Raw genomic sequence first — 18,073 nt, forward strand, 5'->3', positions numbered from 1 at the left:
TAGATAGACATTTCTGTGGCCACAAATGATACTCTAGGATGACATGTTGCCTCTGTAGTGCTAGGGTCAGTGATATCTCAGAGTGGCTGCAGGAGATTCTGGAGAGGAAGAGTGAACAGCCAGTGGTTGTGATACACATTGGTACAAACAACAGAGGTTAAGAGAGGGATGAGGTACTAAAAGCAGAATATGGGGAGTTAAGAAGTAAATTGAAAAGTTAGACCTCAAAGGTAGTGATCTCAGGATTACTACCTGTGTCACATGCTAGTCAGAGCAAAAATAGCAGGATATATCATAATATAATAATAATAATCTTTATTGTCACAAGCAGGCTTACATTAACACTGCAATGAAGTTACTGCAAAAAGCTCCTAGTCGCCACATTCCGGCGCCTGTTCGGGTACACAGAGGGAGAAATCAGAATGTCCAATTCACTGAGCAGCACATCTTTCGGGACTTGTGGGAGGAAACTGGAGCACGCGGAGGAAACCCACAGAGACATGGGGAGAACATAGTGACTCCACACAGAGAGTGACCCAAGCTGGGAATCGAACCTGGGACCCTGGTGTTGTGAAACAACAGTGCTAACCACTGTGCTACCGTGCCACCCATTCATCATATTCAGGTGAATATCTGATGCGAGGGGAAGGGTTTCAGATTCCTGGGACATTGGGATCGGTTCTGATGGAGATGGGATCAGTACAAACTGGATGGGTTGCACCAGCGCAGGAGCGGGACTGATGTCCTCAGGGGAGTATTCGCTAGAGTGGTTGAGGAGGATTTAAATTAAAATGGCATCTACACATAAAATGGCAAGGGAATAGGAACCTATGCAAGGAGTCGGAGGAAGGGGAAATAAGGATAAGGACAAAAGACAGAAAGGGGAATAAGGCAAAGAAACCAATGGCCAGAATCAAACAGGGCCACAGTGAAGAAAAACGGGAATAGGACAAGGAATGTTAAAAAGAAAAGCCGTAAGGATTTGTGACTTAATGAAATCACAATAAAGTGGATGAATTAATCGAGGAAATAGATGTAAGTGGGAAAATATAGTCGGAATTATGGAGGCATGGCTGCAGGGTGACCAGAAATGAGAACTGAACATCCAGGGATATTCGATATTTAAGAAACACAGACGAAAAGGAGAAGGTGGTGAAGTTACATTGCTGATTAAAGAGGAAATTAACGCAATAGTGAGGAAGGATATTAGATCCGATGATGTGGAATCTGTTTGGGTCGGGCTGAAAAAAGATTAGTGGGTGTGTTAGTGGTGATGTTGGGGATGGTATTAAAGAGGAAATTAGAGATGCATGTGATAAAGAAACATTTTGTAATTATGGGTGACTTTAATCTGCACAAAGATTGGGCAAATCGTATTTGTAACAATACCAAAAAGGAGGAATTCCTGGAGTGTATATAGGATGGTTTCCTGGACCAAAATGATAAGGAACTTACCGGAGAACAGGCCATCATGGGTATTGTGTAATGCGAAAGGAATAATTGGCAATCGAGTTCTGAAAGGCCCCTTGGAGATGAGCGATTAAAACATGATAGATTTCTTCATCAAGATGGAGAGTGATGGAGTTGATTCTGAGACTACGGTCCTGAATCTAAAAAAAGAAAACTATTATTGAATGAGGCTTTGAATTGGTTGACTCTGATGGACTGAAGAACTTTACTTAAAGCAATGATGGTGGATAGGCAATGGCAAATATTCAAAGAGTGCATGGGTGAACTGCAACAATTGTACATTCCTGTCCAGAGCAAAAACGAAACAGGATGTAAAAGGGATTGATTATGAAGAGGAAAATAGGGTACTAGAGTAAGACAGTCAAGAACCTGATTGTAAAGGCTTCTGTAGGTATGTGAAGAGAAAAAGATTGGTGAAGACAAATAACGTACCAGAAATGTTGGGGAACAAAGGGCTTAGTGACAGGAAGGAACTGAAGGAAATCACTACGAGTAGGCGAATGGTGTTGGGGTAATTGATGGGATTGAATGGCACTAAATCCCTAGGGCCTAATAATCTACATTCTCGTGTATTTAAGGAACTGGCCCCAGAAATAGTTGATGCATTGGTGGTCATTTTCTAAGATTCTATAGACTCTGGAATAGTTCCTGTGGATTGGAAAGTAGCTAATGTAATCCCTCTACTTAAAAACGGAGGTAGAGAGAAAACAGGGAATTATTCAGGGCAGCACGGTGGCGCAGCAGATAGCACTGGGACTACGGTGCTAAGGACCCGGGTTTGAATCCTGGCTCTGGGTCACTGCCCGTGTGGAGTTTGCACATTCTCCCCGTGTCTACATGGGTTTCACCCCCACAACCCAAAAGATGTGCAGGTTAGGTGGATTGGCCATGCTAAATTGCCCCTTAATTGGAAAAAGAAATAATAATTGGGTACTCTAAATTTTTTTTAAAAGGGCAGCCCGGTGGCGAAATGGGCTAGCAGTGTAGCCTCATGGCGCTGAGGTCCCAGGTTTGATCCCGGCTCTGGGTCACTGTCCATGTGGAGTTTGCACTTTCTCCCCATGTTTGCGTGGGTTTCGCCCCCACAACCCAAAAATGTGCAAGCTAGGTGGATTGGCCACGCTAAATTGCCCCTTAATTGGAAAAGAATGAATTGGGTACTCTAAATTAAAAAAAAATGAAAAACAAAAATTATAGACCAGTCAGCCTGACGCCGATAGCGGAGAAAATGCTCAAGTCCATTATAAAAGATTTAATAACAGATTGGACAGAGTCAGCATGGATTTATGAAGGGGAATTCAATCTTGACAAATCTACTGGAATTCTTCAAGGACATAACTGGTAGAGTTGCTTAGGGGGATCCAGTGGATGTGGTTTATTTGGTCTTTCAGAAGGCTTTCGACAAGGTCCTGCATGAGAGATTAGCGTATAAAATTAAAGTGCATGGTAATGGGGGTAGTGTATTGAGATGGACAGAGAGTTGGTTGGCAGACAGGAAACAAAAAGTAGAAATGTCAGTCAGTGACTAGTGGAATACTGCAGCGATCAGTGCTCCATCCCCAACTATTCACAATATATCTGATGTTTCAGAGGAGGGAACTAAATGTAATATCTATAAATTTGCAGGTGCCACAAGATTGGTGGAAGGTTGAGCTGTGATGCGGTGCAGAGATGCTTCAGTTTGATTTGGACAAGTTGAGTGAGTGGGTGGGCAAATGCATGGCAGATGCAGTACAATGTGAATAAATGTGAGGTTATCCACTGGCAGCAAAAGCAGAAAAGCAGGAAGGCAGATTATTACAGTACCACAGTGGTTAGCACTGCTGCTTCACAGCGCCAGGGTTCCAGGTTCAATTCCCGGCTTGGGTCACTGTCTGTGCGGGGTCTGCAGGTTCTCCCCGTGTCTGTGTGGGTTTCTTCCGGGCGCTCCGGTTTCCTCCCATAAGGCCCGAAATACATGTCAGGTGAATTGGACATTCTGAAGCAATCCTCCCAACGTGTACCCAAACAGGTGCTGGAGTATGGTGACTAGGGGGTTTTAGCAGTAACCTCATTGCAGTGTTAATGTAAGCGTACTTGTGACACTAATAAAGATTATTATTATATCTGAATAGCTATATTTTGTGAGGGCCACGAAGAATCCAGCACGAGTTTTCAGGATACAAAGCTATAACATTTATTTACAATAACATATATATATATATACAACAGCAGCAGCAACTTCCCTTGCTGCTCACTCCTCTCTCTCTGCTGGTTCCAAACTGGCCAGCTTTATTTATGCAGGGAGTCTGCTAATGATTTCTCCGCCCCCCTCATTGGGGAAGCTCATACTCCCATAGGATTGTGGGATTGTCATTACTCCCCAGCCAATGGTAAGCAGGCAGGTTATAACACTATAGATTGAGAGAGGGGATTGTGCAACAATACCTGGAAGCCTTGTACACATCTCCCTGAAATAAGCATACAGGTGCAGCAGGTTGGAAATGGTTTGTAGGATGAATGACCAAGTGGCCTTGTTTCATTGTTCTTTCTTATGTGTTCTTAATTTCTTTTGAAAAATATTTTAAGAAATCTATAGCCAACCGTCATTCTACTCAAGAGGTCTGATTTGGTTTATATCTGTGACCTTGTTTATTTATAAAAAGCACAAATTGCTCATGGCTTAGAAGTGTTAAAAACTTCCAGGAAAGACAAGTATAATTGAAACATTTCCCAGATTGTAGGTGCAAAGAAACAAAAGCGAGGACATAAAAAGGAGTTCAGGGAAAAGACATCTCAGTGACTACAGGAGTATTTAGCAAATCGAGTTAAAAATAATATTGTTGAATCAATTGATTTTTTTTGTCAAAACCTTTCATCTTTCACTTATCAGGGCAGTTTGCAAGAAAACCAAAACAACAAATTTATACTGTATGAGAAAAGAGTGCTGATTGGTTGTCAAGTGGACCCTGATTGGTAGAGGCACTGCCATGGGAAATGCACCAGTTGATGGTGACTGAACAGCCAATCATTGTTTGACTTTGATTGGTCAAGGTATTTCCCTGAGGATTAAGCCAGTGAATGGCTGTCACTTATCAGCTGAAACAAGTGCAATGTGTGTACATGTACCTTCTGTCTGCAAAGAACAGGGCTCTGTGTATTAATATATGTAGCTTCCAATTCATACAAATGTGCCACACTGAGAGTCCAACTGACTTTTAGCGCACTGAGGATTACTTAGCAAACGTTGTCCAATTGTGGACTCACATCTAATATTAGACGCTGTGTTTTTAGTTTTGCAAGCAAGGGCGGATAGGATATGGTCTGTACCTTGCCTGTTGTGAACAAAAGATGGGACACGCTATTCGATACAACCCACTAGTCTTTGGAATGTAAGACATACATACCGAGCATCACACTGGCACTAAAATTTATACACATTACTCATTCGTGTGATAGGCGGAATGTCCTCTTAGCTTGACAGCAGCATCCTGTTCATGGCGAATGCATAGTGTCGCTGTTGCATAATAGCAACATGAAACAGATGGCTTCACCTGTTGCTCAAATCATTGCAATACTTTGCCCTTCATGTATAATCTGAGGTAAATTGGGCACTTTTCAGAGCCGCAAGTGAGGTCCTTTGGTTTGTTCATTGCTCGATATACAGCGTGAAATGATCTGATCCACGTAGTCATTCTACCACAGGATGTCTTTGTTGCACCCTATTTCAACATCAAGCTTGCTCGGTGAGCAATTGGCTTCGACTCTATTTACAAGGTTGCCAATAAGGCCAATTTTGTAGCCTGTGGAACTGGAAGAATCTGATTGTGTGTATTGACCAGTATAAGTAGGCACGTGGTCATGACAGAGAACTCCCTGGCACATTTCAAACTAGTACATCAAGGAAAGAAAGTTCATTTAACTGCCCCATTTCAAAGGTGAATTTCAGTGAAGGCTGGAGCCCATTCGTACATGCTGCTACGGATTTACATATAGCAAACATATCCACATATTGGAAATATATGCAAGGGGTAGGAGGTTAGGTGTCATTCCATCGAAGACACCTTTCTCATGGAACAGAAAAAAGGTGTTTATGAGAGCTGGGCCTAGAGGGGATCCCATGGCAACACCATCTATTTGGGTATACATAGTGTTGTTAAAACCGAACTCAATTGCGTGAGTTGCTGATACCATAAACTTAATGAATACTGATTCACATAATGGTGACAGATCTTGATCGCCTTGGTGCGGTGCTGCAGTGCAAATATCTATGCCTTCCTTAAGTGGAATATTGGTGAATAAGCTAGCACGGTCAAACAAGCACATGGACACAGCATTGCTATCAATACAGAAGTCCTGAATAATCTTCACAAATGTGGGGGAACGTACTCAAAACTGGTTGTAACAATTCACCCAACCACTTGGCCAATTCATACTGTGCAGAACCAGTCTAGATCAGATAGAGCGTTAAAGGATATCACTTTTATTCTCTTGGTCAGCCCTTACATATCCAGATGTAGCGAGTCATTAGACAAACCCTGTCATGAGTGATCACGTGGCAGCTCATTGCTCTTACACAAAACCAGCAAGCAGTTTTGTTAGCTTACTTTCAAGCAAAGCTGTCTGGCCAATGTTAAGCCAGTTTGTGCCAGGGTGGCACTGCCAAGGTCAATTACTCCCTTATCTTTTTACTTCCATCTCCTCCCAGGCCGGAATAGGAATCATGAATAGTATCAAACAATGTGTCATATCAGTTGACTGCTGTATTGACTGGCACGAGACCACTGAATAGCAATATCAAAATAACAATGTCACTGCACTGCTGCATTTCCTGAAGTGGGTGGGTGGCTGATGGCAGGCATGCAGAACTCCTGCAGCTATGTATCCTGCAAATTAATTTGCATGCAGAAAACTTTGCAAATGTGAGGATGTCACTTGCACCTTGAACTTGTGTTCTGCCAGAGTATTGGTACCTATGATAGGGAAAGCCAAGCTGTGAGGATGATCAGCAGTTGATCTGTTGGCGTCGCCGTCTAAAATGAAAGCCAAGTGGCCTTTTGATTGTGTAAAGCACAAGCAATGGTGTAATTGATTTGCAAACAACAGCAATAGTTAGCATGAATCGAAAAGCATTATACTGTGGAGTATTATACTGATGAAAGGCTCTTGGCCTGAAACGTTAACGTTGTTTCTTTCTCCACAAATGCTGCCTGACCAGTTGAGCGTCTTCAGCATTTTCTGTCCTTATTACAAGAGATAACAATAGCTGGTTTCAGAATTGCAGTACCTTAAAATCCGGTCTTTGTGCTGCTGGTGAGGTCTCCACAAACTGCTTTAAGATTTCCCTGACATTTTGAATGAACTGCTAATAATCATTTTCTTTTAAATTTAGAGTGTCCAATTCATTTTTTCCAATTAAGGGGCAATTTAGCATGGCCAATCCACCTCCCCTGCACATCTTTGGGTTGTGGGGGCGAAACCCACGCAGACAAGGGGAGAATGTGCAACTCCACACAGACAGTGACCCAGAGCCGGAATTGAACCTGGGATCGGCGCTGTGAGGCAGCAATGCTAACCACTGGACCACCATGCTGCCCTTACTAATATTCTGAATTCCTATTACTGCCGTGCAATCTACCACAACCTAACTGGATAGGTCAATATGCCACTTCTAACGCCTCAGTACAGATCAAAGGATAAAAAGAAGACTCCGTTTAAAAAGGCTGGTAATCTGAATTTTACAAAAAATAATCAAGGAAAAGCGCTGTTTTAAAAAAAATAGAGAAAATTTTATTAAAATGATGCATCCAAAAATGCTTCACTGAAACGAACTACATTTTGAAGTCCTACTGCCGTTGTTTTGTAGGTAAATGTGGTTCATAATTTGTGCACAGCAAGAGTCCAAAAACAACAATGGATGGCTAATAAACCAATTGTAATGGTTGAGGGATGAATTTTGGCCAAGACAATTATTAGTCTTCTTCAAAATAATACCTTACGGTTTGTTAAATATTCACCTACACAGACAAACATCTTATCCAAAAGTATGCTAGTTAAGATTAGCCTCAGCTTTATCAGATCCAGCTTTATGGCCGGAAGGAGGTCATGTTGTTGGAAATGGTTAATCGTGTTATCATGCAGTTGCTTACAGAATCCATTACTGTCAAAATCAACTCAACAAACAATTCTAGTTTTATTTTATCTGTTTGAGCACTCACTGTAAAGGATCACAATATTTTGCTGACAGATTTTGATTACTAATGGGAAAATTTGGATAATTTTCCATGGTGTCAGCTTAGCTTAGTGATTTTGTACTTGCCTCTGGCCCTGGATTCAAGCATCACTCCGGGACCCAGGTCTCTATGGCTGGTGAAGTAGATGTTCTATGGCATGAAGTGGGTGTACACTATGCCTGGCAGGAAATGGCAGCCAGAATGAACACCATCTCCAGTAAATTAGGCCTCAGCCACATTATAATAAAAGAGGCAAGCTGCTGCTGACACATTGAAGCATTTCACCAGATGTCAGGGATTGATTTGGGGTTTGCTCTCTCACCTCACCAGCAGTTACCCGTGGGTAATTCTGGAAGATTGGGAGATGAAAACATGGGGAAGGTTTAAGCATGGTCTGACAGCAGTCCACAGGAAATTGATTTCTCAGCTGATCCAACGCTGCTTTCCGGTGGCCCCCTCAGGATACGGAAGAACAGCAAGGATCAATGAGGTACCAGCTGTGCCATTATTGCAGAGTTGACATTCATTGTACTTGTTTTACATCTAAATTTCTACCCTACCAATTCAACATTTAGGAATGGATTAGATAGGTGGCTGATTGAAATAGGAGTAAAGGAATATAGCAGAATGGTGGACACATAGGATTCGGACTGCTTTCACGTTGAAGATGAATACCAAGATGTTGGACCAAACAGCTTATTTGTGAGTTGTAATTGATATAAATGTAATACGAACATTTGCTTTTGTTCTGGACACATGGGGCGCGATTCTCCGCAAAGGCGGAGAGTCGTGAAGGCTGCCACGAAAATGGCCGTGTTTCACGGCAGCCTCCGCGCCCCCTCCCTGGACCCGATTCTGCTCCCCGGTCGGGACTAGCATCACGGCCCCGTGAACTACGGCATCGCGGGCTTAACGAATTTCGCTAAGCCCGCGCGCCAAAGTTAGCGACGGCTGACGCATATGATGACGTCAGCCGCGCATGCGCGGATTGGAGGACTTCAACCCGTGCATGCGCGGATATGCGTCAGGCCCGCGCATACGCGGTCCGTAATGCCCCTCAGCCGCCCCGCGGACTTATCCTGCGGGGCGGCGGAGGGAGAAAGAGTGCGCGGGAATCGGACCCGCTGCCCGCGATCGGTGCCCACCGATCGCGGGCCCATGCCACCCTTGGCGGCCGTGCCAATCGGTGGCATGGTTGTGCAGAACGGCACTTTGCCGCCGTTTTCACGAACTTGTATAGCAGGTGTATTAAAATTCGTCAAAACGGCCGTAAAGGCCTTGGAAATCGGCCCATCAGCCAGGGGAGAATCGCTGCTCGCCGTAAAAAAACGGCGAGCAGCGATTCGTGTCGGGGGGCGGGCATGGGGGGGGGGGGGGGGAGAGAATAGCGGGAGGGCGTCGGACCAGCGTCGCCGTAAAAATTTGCGCCGCCCGCTATTCTCCGCCCCGTCGTGAGTGCGGAGAATCGCGCCCATAATCTATTTGTTTGTTGACTTTCTTCTAATAAAACTTCCTTGTACCTTCTTCCAGCTCCTTAAAATAAGCAATCTGTTCCTGTCTCTGTAGATGCTGCCTGACCTGCTAAGTGTTTCCAGCATTCTTAATTTTTATTTCAGATTTGTTTTGGTGCTTAATTCACTGTCACTTGTGTTTCCCAATCCTCTGACCTTGCCACACCCCCAGATCCATGCTCTGCCACATGTATTCTTGACCCCTCTCAGCAACAGTCTGACTCACACCACCTCAAAGCTGTTTTGCTTCACAGTTCCATTAGGTTCTCCGAATCATCTGGCGCTGACCAAAAAACTTTCCTTCTTCCTTCCAGCTGACCAGGTCCACAAGCTTCAACAAACTTAGTTACCAATGTAATTAAATGAAAATCGCTTATTGTCACGAGTAGGCTTCAATGAAGTTACTGTGAAAAGCCCCTAGTCACCACATTCCGGCCCCTGTCCGGGGAGGCTGGTACGGGAATCGAACCGTGCTGCTGGCCTGCTTGGTCTGCTTTAAAAGCCAGCGATTTAGCCTGGTGAGCTAAACCAGTCCCCCAGATCCTCCTTTCCCTTCACTTTCCTTTCACCCCCTTCCCTCCCTCCAATCTCACCATTACTTATGATTTCTCTGTAGCCTCTGATTGCTCAGTTGTCAGTAGAAACCTCAGCTTCATCACCTTATACCCCCGTAATTAACTTATTGTGGCATGATGCTGCACTATTCTTCCATTGCCTTCTCACTCGCATCCACTTCTTCATCCAGTAGCCGTTCCACCGTACAGTGGATCATTTTCTTCAGAATGTTTGAGGCAGTGGCAGGGTGGAAATACTCTGGGTTCAAAAAGAAACCTGGACCCCTTCCTCAGGCCTCTTACCCTCTGTTGATCTTTTCATTGCGAACTGCCAGTGTGACTTCAGCTCTCTCAGTTTCCCTGCTCCCCTCGCCCACTCTAACCTACCGGCCTCTGAAAGAGTTCTGATGAAACATTAACTCTGTTTTTCTCTCCACTGATTGAACCTTCTCTACTCGGTTTTCCAGCATTTTCTGTCTTTATTTCAGGCACATTACAGTTCGTGACACCAACCCCTTATTAATAAAAGCCTGGTTTTCTTTAGAGATGACAAACCTACACGAGTTACTGACGCACTGTGTGCAAGAAACCTTTTAGTGAGGTTCTGCCGCAGTTACAGAATATTCAGCAATTACATTAATGCTTTCATGTCAATTATCATGTAAGAGTGATCATCTGCGAATGAACAGTTAAAAATCTCCATTAGTTTTTAATGAAAGCAAAGATAATACAGCACATTTTCTTTTGACGAATAAAGAAAAGCATTTGTTCAATATGTCACTTGGCATGAAAATATCAGGCTGAACAAATGAGTGAAAGTTTCATTACAACACAATTTAAAATATAAGCATTATGGACAACCGAGCTTGTGTGGATACCAGCATAAACTAGCTGAGGTAAATTTACTCATTTTTGTGGCATGTATTCTAAGCAAGTCCATGTAATACATCAGGGGCAGGATTCTCCATTGACCAACGCTGGAATCAGGAAACGTGATTGGGCGGAGAATCGGTTTTGACGCCAAAATCGTGGCAGGTGCCGGTTTCATGTCAAATCGCAAACCTTGGTGCCTTGATAGCGGCGTCAATGCATTCCACTCCGCACGCACAGTAAACACCGTTTGGATATCATTAGCGGGCCTGACCCAGTATTCTCTGAGGTCTCCGCGATACCCCGCCTCAACTGGAGTAAATTCCTGACAGCGAGGTTCACTTGTGTTTTTAAAAATTGAGAAACAGGCTGCTGAGGGAGAAATGGGGGGAACGGAAAGTCTCCAACTTTGCCATAGTTTACTGATATTCTTGCCGCTGGCCGGAAGGTTTCTGCCAGGGCCGGGGGCAGTAGCGGGGGGTGGCCAGGAGTGGGCTGTTGGGTCGGTGTGGACGGCATGCAATACCATTGCCGCAGCCTGCAAGGCAGCCATGCAGCTGCACTCATCGCTGACAGCCCAGTGAACTTGGGGCCACAGGTCATATGGGTGTCCCCCCAGGCCACCATCCTACATGCCCTCTGGCCCTAGCCGACCCATCAGCGGGATGGATACCCTCCAGTACAACCATTACCATTTTGCTGGCTGGAATGAGCGTGTGTGCGGAAGGAAGTGTGTTTCTGCAGCTGCAGTTTGTCAGCCTCCCGAGTGTCAATCACAGACACGGCGATTCACCCCCTGTTAAAAATGAGTCCGGTGGGGGTGGTGGAGAATTATATACAGTAGTGAATTTATGTACAGTGTTTTGAAAATGAAAAAATGAAAATGAAAATCGCTTATTGTCACGAGTAGGCTTCAGTGAAGTTACTGTGAAAAGCCCCTAGTCGCCACATTCCGGCGCCTGTCCGGGGAGGCTGGTACGGGAATCGAACCGTGCTGCTGGCCTGCTTTAAAAGCCAGCGATTTAGCTTAGTGAGCTAAACCAGCCCCTTTTTCTTTCCCTTTTATCAGGGAAAAGAAAAAAAAATGTCCTTTGAAAGTCCGGTGCCAGTTAGAGATTCAACCGGTCTGGTGCCTTGATGTTCTGCTGGGAGCAACGTAGCGGTGGCGGCGATGTCGATGCTGGCCGGATGTTGGATGACTCCAGGAGTGTGCCGAAATCCTCTTCATCCTCTGGCGTGGGCAGGGGAAGGAGGGTTAGTCCTGGTGGGGTTAATGTTGGGAGCGCCAGGGGAGGGGAGGGTGGCGCCGGGACAGAGAAGTGTGAATGGGTGGAACCTGCTGGTGCCAGGTCTCGGTGAACGCAACATAGGCATACTGGGGGTTGGCATGGAGCAAGTGCATCCTATCCACCAACAGGACCGCCTTGTGGAATCGGACGTGCCTACGGAGCAGGACCGGTCCTGGAGCTGCGAGCCAAGTGGGGAGCGACACTCCGGATGTGGACTTCCTAGGGAAGGCAAAAAGACGTTCATGGGGTGTGTTATTCGTAGCGGTGCACAGTAGTGACCGGATGGAGTGTAGTGCATCAGGGAGGACCTCCTGCCAGCGAGAGACTGGGAGGTTCCTGGACCGTAGGGCCAGTTGAACGGCCCTCCATACCGTCCCGTTCTCCCTCTCTAACTGCCCGTTTCTCCGGGGATTATAGCTGGTCGTCCTGCTGGAGGCGATACCCCTGCTGAGCAGGAACTGACGCAGCTCATCACTCATGAATGATGATCCCCTGTCATTATGGATGTAGGCGGGGAAACCGAGCAGAGCGAAGATTGTGTTTAGGGCTTTGATGACGGTGGCAGACATCATATCGGGGCATGGGATGGCAAAGGGGAATCTGAAGTACTCATTGACCACACTAAGAATATACGTGTTTCGGTCAGTGGAGGGGAGAAATCCACGCTGAGGCACTCAAAGGGGCGGGAGGCCTTCACCAGGCACACATGGTCCGGCCGGTAGAAGTGCGGCTTGCACTCCGCACAGACCTGGCAGTCCCTGGTGACTGTCCGTACTTCCTCGACGGAGTAGGGCAGATTGCGAGCCTTGACAAGATGGTACAATTGTGTGACCCCCGGGTGACAAAAGCTGTTGTGTAAGGCCCGGAGTCGGTCTACATGTGCGCTGGCACATGTACCTCGGGATAGGGCGTCTGGGGGCTTGTTGAGTTTGCCGGGCCGATACAAAATCTCATAATTATAGGTGGAGAGCTCGATTCTCCACCGCAAGATTTTATCGTTTTTGATCTTGCCCCGCTGCGTGTTGTTAAACATGAAGGCTATCGATCGTTGGTCAGTGAGGAGAGTGAATCTTCTGCCGGCCAGGTAATGCCTCCAATGCCGCACAGCTTCAGCGACAGCTTGGGCCTCTTTTTCAACGGACGAGTGCCGAATTTCTGAGGCATGAAGGGTGTGGGAAAAGAATGCCATGGATCTGCCTGCCTGATTGAGGGTGGCGGCAAGTGCGATGTCTGATGCATCACTTTCTACTTGGAAGGGCAGTGTCTCGTCTACTGCGTGCATCCCGGCCTTGGCTACATCAGCTCTGATACGGGCAAAGGCCTGTTGTGCCTCGGCCGTAAGGGGAAAGTGGATGGACTGAATGAGTGGGCCGGCCTTGTCCGCATAGTTTGGGACCCACTGGGCGTAGTAGGAGAAGAACCCCAGGCAGCGTTTGAGGGCTTTGGGGCAGTGGGGGAGGGGAAGCTCCATGAGGGGGCGCATGCGGTCGGGATCGGGCCCCAGAACTCCGTTCTGGAGCACATAGCCGAGGATGGCTAAGCGGGTTGTGCTGAACACGCCGTGCCGCTCCCCCTCCTGGGCTCCCCACCCCCAACGCCATCAACTACCCCCTGTTCCACGCCATCACCCACCTCCTCCCGCAGCGTCAGCCAGCACGACTCATTGACGCTGTTTTATAGCATGTTAGAATAGCCCGGAGAATCCCTGCTCCATCAGAGAATCGCCGCTAGGGCCGTTTTTGGTGATTCTCCGTGCGGCCGGGCGCATGCGCGGGCGCCCGTTTTGGCATGCATCAGAGAATGGCATCCCGACGTTGCGTGTTTCACGCGGCGCCGCAGCAATTCTCCGACCCAGCGGGAGAATCCCGCGCAATATCTCGACCCTTGCATCACTGAGCACCATATACAATATATAGGATGCAATATAGTAACTCACCACTTTTAAGACAGCAGAATTGGCGCTGCTCCTGGAGAAATTCATCAACCGTTAATGGACTAGCACCAGCCGCTAACACGAGCAATCCCAGTGAGAAATGGTGTCGGATCCGCCGCATTGGCACTCGAGAGGCTGACAAGCTGCAGCTGCATATTAGCATTCCACTCCCCCCACACACTCAGCACAGCCAACAAGGTGGCACTGGTTGTGCTGGAGCATGCCAATCCCGCTGATGGGTCGGCTAGGGCCAGATGATACCTAGGGGGATGGCCTGGGTGGGGGGAGACATCCATACGACCCATGGCACCACGTTCACAGTGGGCAGTCAGCAGCGTGCACAGCTGCATAGCTGCCTTGCAGGCTGCAGCAATGTGTTCCATGTGTATCCACCCTGACCCTTAGGCCCACCTCCTGGCTGCTCCCCACTACTCCCCCGGCCCTGGCAGAAGCTCCCCGACCAGTGGAACAACCGTCAGCACACTACAGCAATGTGTTGCACTTTTGTACCCCCTCTCTTTCCCTCAGCAGCCACGGCACCTGTTTCGCGATTTTTTAAACCACAACAGTGACGGAGCATCGCGGAAGCCCCGGATAATACCAGGTCAGGTCCACTAATGATATGCGGACGGCGTTCACTGTACCTCAGGAGTAGCACGCATTGACGCCGCTGTCAAGGCACCGGAACATGGCATTCTAGCCGTTGCCCGGCGCCAGCCAAGATTATGGTATCATGACCGATCCTCCATCAATCACCTCTCCCGATTTCGGCATTGGACGACGGAGAATCCCGCCCATTGAGTTTTCTAACAGTCATCACTTCCGTGTGGTCACTCACCTGGAACTTTACAAGGTCATTCTAATTTTTTAAGAAATCTCCCGCACCACCTCTCTTCAGAGACCTCTTTAAGTTCAGAGTCTTCTGATTGGGGCACCACAGCAGCAGTAGCTACGATACCAGTGACCAGGAGCAGAGCTGTCGGCTACAGCTGTAATCTGCAGCTAGACTCTTAGTCCTGACCTTGATCCCAGCGCAAAGACCCGCTGTGATTCTAAATTGTGTTTGATGATGCTCCTGTGAAGTGCCTTGCGGCATTTTACTGCACTCAAGGTGCTCTATGAATGCAAGTGAATGTTGCTCTAACAGGCCTCTCCTGGAGGTGTGCCTGGACCAGATAATTCACGTGCCTCTCTGTTCATTCAGTGAACCTCACATATGCTGTGCTTATCGAATACCGAGAGGGAGCTCAGAAAGGATCAGTGGCCTCTATGTCTCTCCTGAGTGCATTGTCGGGGGAACATGGGAAAAGCTTCATTTTGCTGTTTAATCTGGTTTGTGCCACTTCTGGGTGTACTGAATTCTGGATTTGGATGTTTAAAATTGGCACCAACGTTTACAACATTTTTTTCTTCAGAACCATTAATTTTTTCTTTATAAATGTTTTTATAATGTTTGAACAAAGTATATTTACCGTTATGTACACAGGATAAGAAACATATATATAGATACACATATATAGAAGAGAAGGGCACACCCAACATACCAAAGAAAAGAAAATAGTGAATAATAAAAAAAATACAATAAAAAATAAAATAGAATAACTGATAGGGTACTGTGCACAGCTCGACGGCAGCAACTCTGTACACCTGGCAGAATTATTCACAACACATAAGTGGGCGACAGTTTGTGGGGGGGGGGGGAGGGAGGGGGGGGGGGTGGAGACAGGGGAAGTAAATATACATTCAGGTGCCGGAGAAACAATTACAGTGGCCAATACTCGAATGGGTCTGGTCTTGGTGTCGCTTGCTTCTCCCGGACGGACCACACTGACGTCTCGCGCTCACCTCCGCTTCTGCCGTTCCTGCCGTTCCTTCCGTTTTTCGTCTTTATTCTCCTCGTTCCCTGCTCCTGGAAATGCCATGTTCGTTATTCTATCCCGTGCCTTTCTTCCGGCTCTCATTTCCCTGCCTCCCTCCCACCTCTCTGGTTCTCCTCTCTTGTTCCCTGTCTCTTCCCTCCCCACCCCCCCCCCCCCCCCCCCCCCACCCCCCACCATCCTGTGGTTCGCCTTTCTTTCCTCTTAGGTTTAGCTGACCTCCCTCTCATGCTTTGGCTACTTTCTCCTGATTCTTGGCTACCTGGCTTTTCTTCCACTTGTTCATTGGCCACAAACAGGTCCCGGAACAATTGGGTGAATGGCTCCCACGTTCTGTGGAAGCCGTCGTCTGACCCTCAGATGGCGAATTTGATTTTCTCCATTTGGAGAGATTCCGAGAGGTCGGACAGCCAGTCTGCAGCTTTGGGTGGTGCTGCTGACCGCCAGCCGAACAGGATTCTACGGCGGGCAATCAGGGATGCAAAGGCAAGGGCGTCCGCCCTCCTCCCCAGGAATAGATCTGGCTGGTCTGAAACCCTGAAGACCGCCACTATCGGGCATGGCTCCACCCTCACCCCCACCACTATGGACATTGCCTCGAAGAAGGCTGTCCAGTACCCTGCAGGTCTGGGGCAAGACTAGAACATGTGGGTGTCGTTGGCCGGGCCACCTTGGCACCGTTCACATCTATCCTCCACCTCCGGGAAGAACCTACTCATACGGTTTCTTGTTAAGTGGGCTCTATGTACCGCTTTTAGCTACATCAGGCTGAGCCTTGCGCACATGGAGGTGGAGTTGACCCTATGCAGTGCTTCGCTCCAGAGTCCCCACCCTATCTCAATCCCCAGGTCCTTCTCCTATTTCTTTCTTGTTGCGTCCAGTACGGTGTCTGCCCTTTCTATCAATTGGTCATACATTTCACTACAGTTTCCTTTATGTAGGATGCTTGCGTCCAGTAGTTCTTCCAGTAGTGTCTGTCGTTGCGGTTGTGAGTACGTCCTTGTCTCCCTTCGTAGGAAGTTTTTGAGCTGTAGATACCTTAGCTCGTTCCGCCTGGCTAGCTGGAACTTCTCTGTCAGTTCGTCCAGTGTTGTGATCCTGCCGTCCGTGTATAGATCCCTGACTGTCAGTGTCCCCCCATCCTGCCTCCACCTTTTGAAGGTGGCGCAGTCAATGCTGGTGTGACCCTATGGTTGTTGCAGATGGGAGCTTTGTCCGACATTTTGGTCAGGCCAAATTGCTGCCATAGTTGGTTCCAGAATTGGAGAGTGGCTATCAGCACCGGGCTACTGGAGTGTTTTTTGGGTGGGGATGGGAGTGCTGCCATGGCGAGGGCCCGGAGGGAGGTCCCCATGTTGAAGGTCACTTCCACACGCACCCACTCGGCTTCTGGCTCCTTGATCTATCCCCTTATTCGCTCGGCCGTCTTCAGAACCATTAATTAGGAAAACATTTGAAACTATCGGGTGGATTCAGGAAATTAATAGATAATTAGAGAGGTGTTCATTAACTATAGCTGTAAGATTTCAAGTGCTACTAGAGCTGATTCAGGAGAGTGTTGCAGAACAAACAGGCAACCTTAAAATCAAAGAATGTTTGTGAAACAACGAGAACATTATAATTAGATTCAGCTTGCCATCCAAAAGAGAAAGAATGGCCGAGGACTCACCAGAAACAAAAAGCTAGTTTTAGCCAGATTAAATAGAAGATAATTGATTTATAGAATCATAGATCAGCACTATAAAAGAGTTATACAGGAGACAAAAAGACTACAAATCAAGAACATTGCTGGGGAAATAAAGGAAATGCATCAAAGGCTGAGTCTCCACTGATGACTAGGGAAATTGAATTATATCTGAAACAAGTAGGGCCTATTTAATGCTTACTGGCAAGATGATAAAAGGAAGGCTACAATAAAAATAATGAATAATTGGAATATGGAAGGCGGATATTAAAGAGAATATCAAGCAACATGAGCAAATCATATCACAGCCTTTCCATGGAGGTATATATTAAGGATAGGGCCGTTAAGAGATGAAGGTAACAAGGAAAGGCAGAAATGGTAAATCAGTAATAAAAGCAAAATGCTGTGAATGCTGGAAATCTGAAATAAAACAGAAAGGGCTGGAAAATCTCAGCAGGTCTGGTAACATCTGCGGTAAAAAAAACAGAATTAATGTTTTGATTCAACCGAAGCAGAGTTATATTCGAAACAACATTAACAGTGTTTTTCTCTCTTTAAAGATGCTGCTATTGCTACATTTTCCCAGCACTCTCTGAGAAGTGCTGACATATCGGTGACATCACCAGACTAGTAATTCAGAGCCCCAGGCTAATGCTCGAAACATGCTTCGAAA

Source organism: Scyliorhinus canicula, chromosome 6, assembly GCF_902713615.1.
Source record: "Scyliorhinus canicula chromosome 6, sScyCan1.1, whole genome shotgun sequence".
Taxonomy (NCBI): domain Eukaryota; kingdom Metazoa; phylum Chordata; class Chondrichthyes; order Carcharhiniformes; family Scyliorhinidae; genus Scyliorhinus; species Scyliorhinus canicula.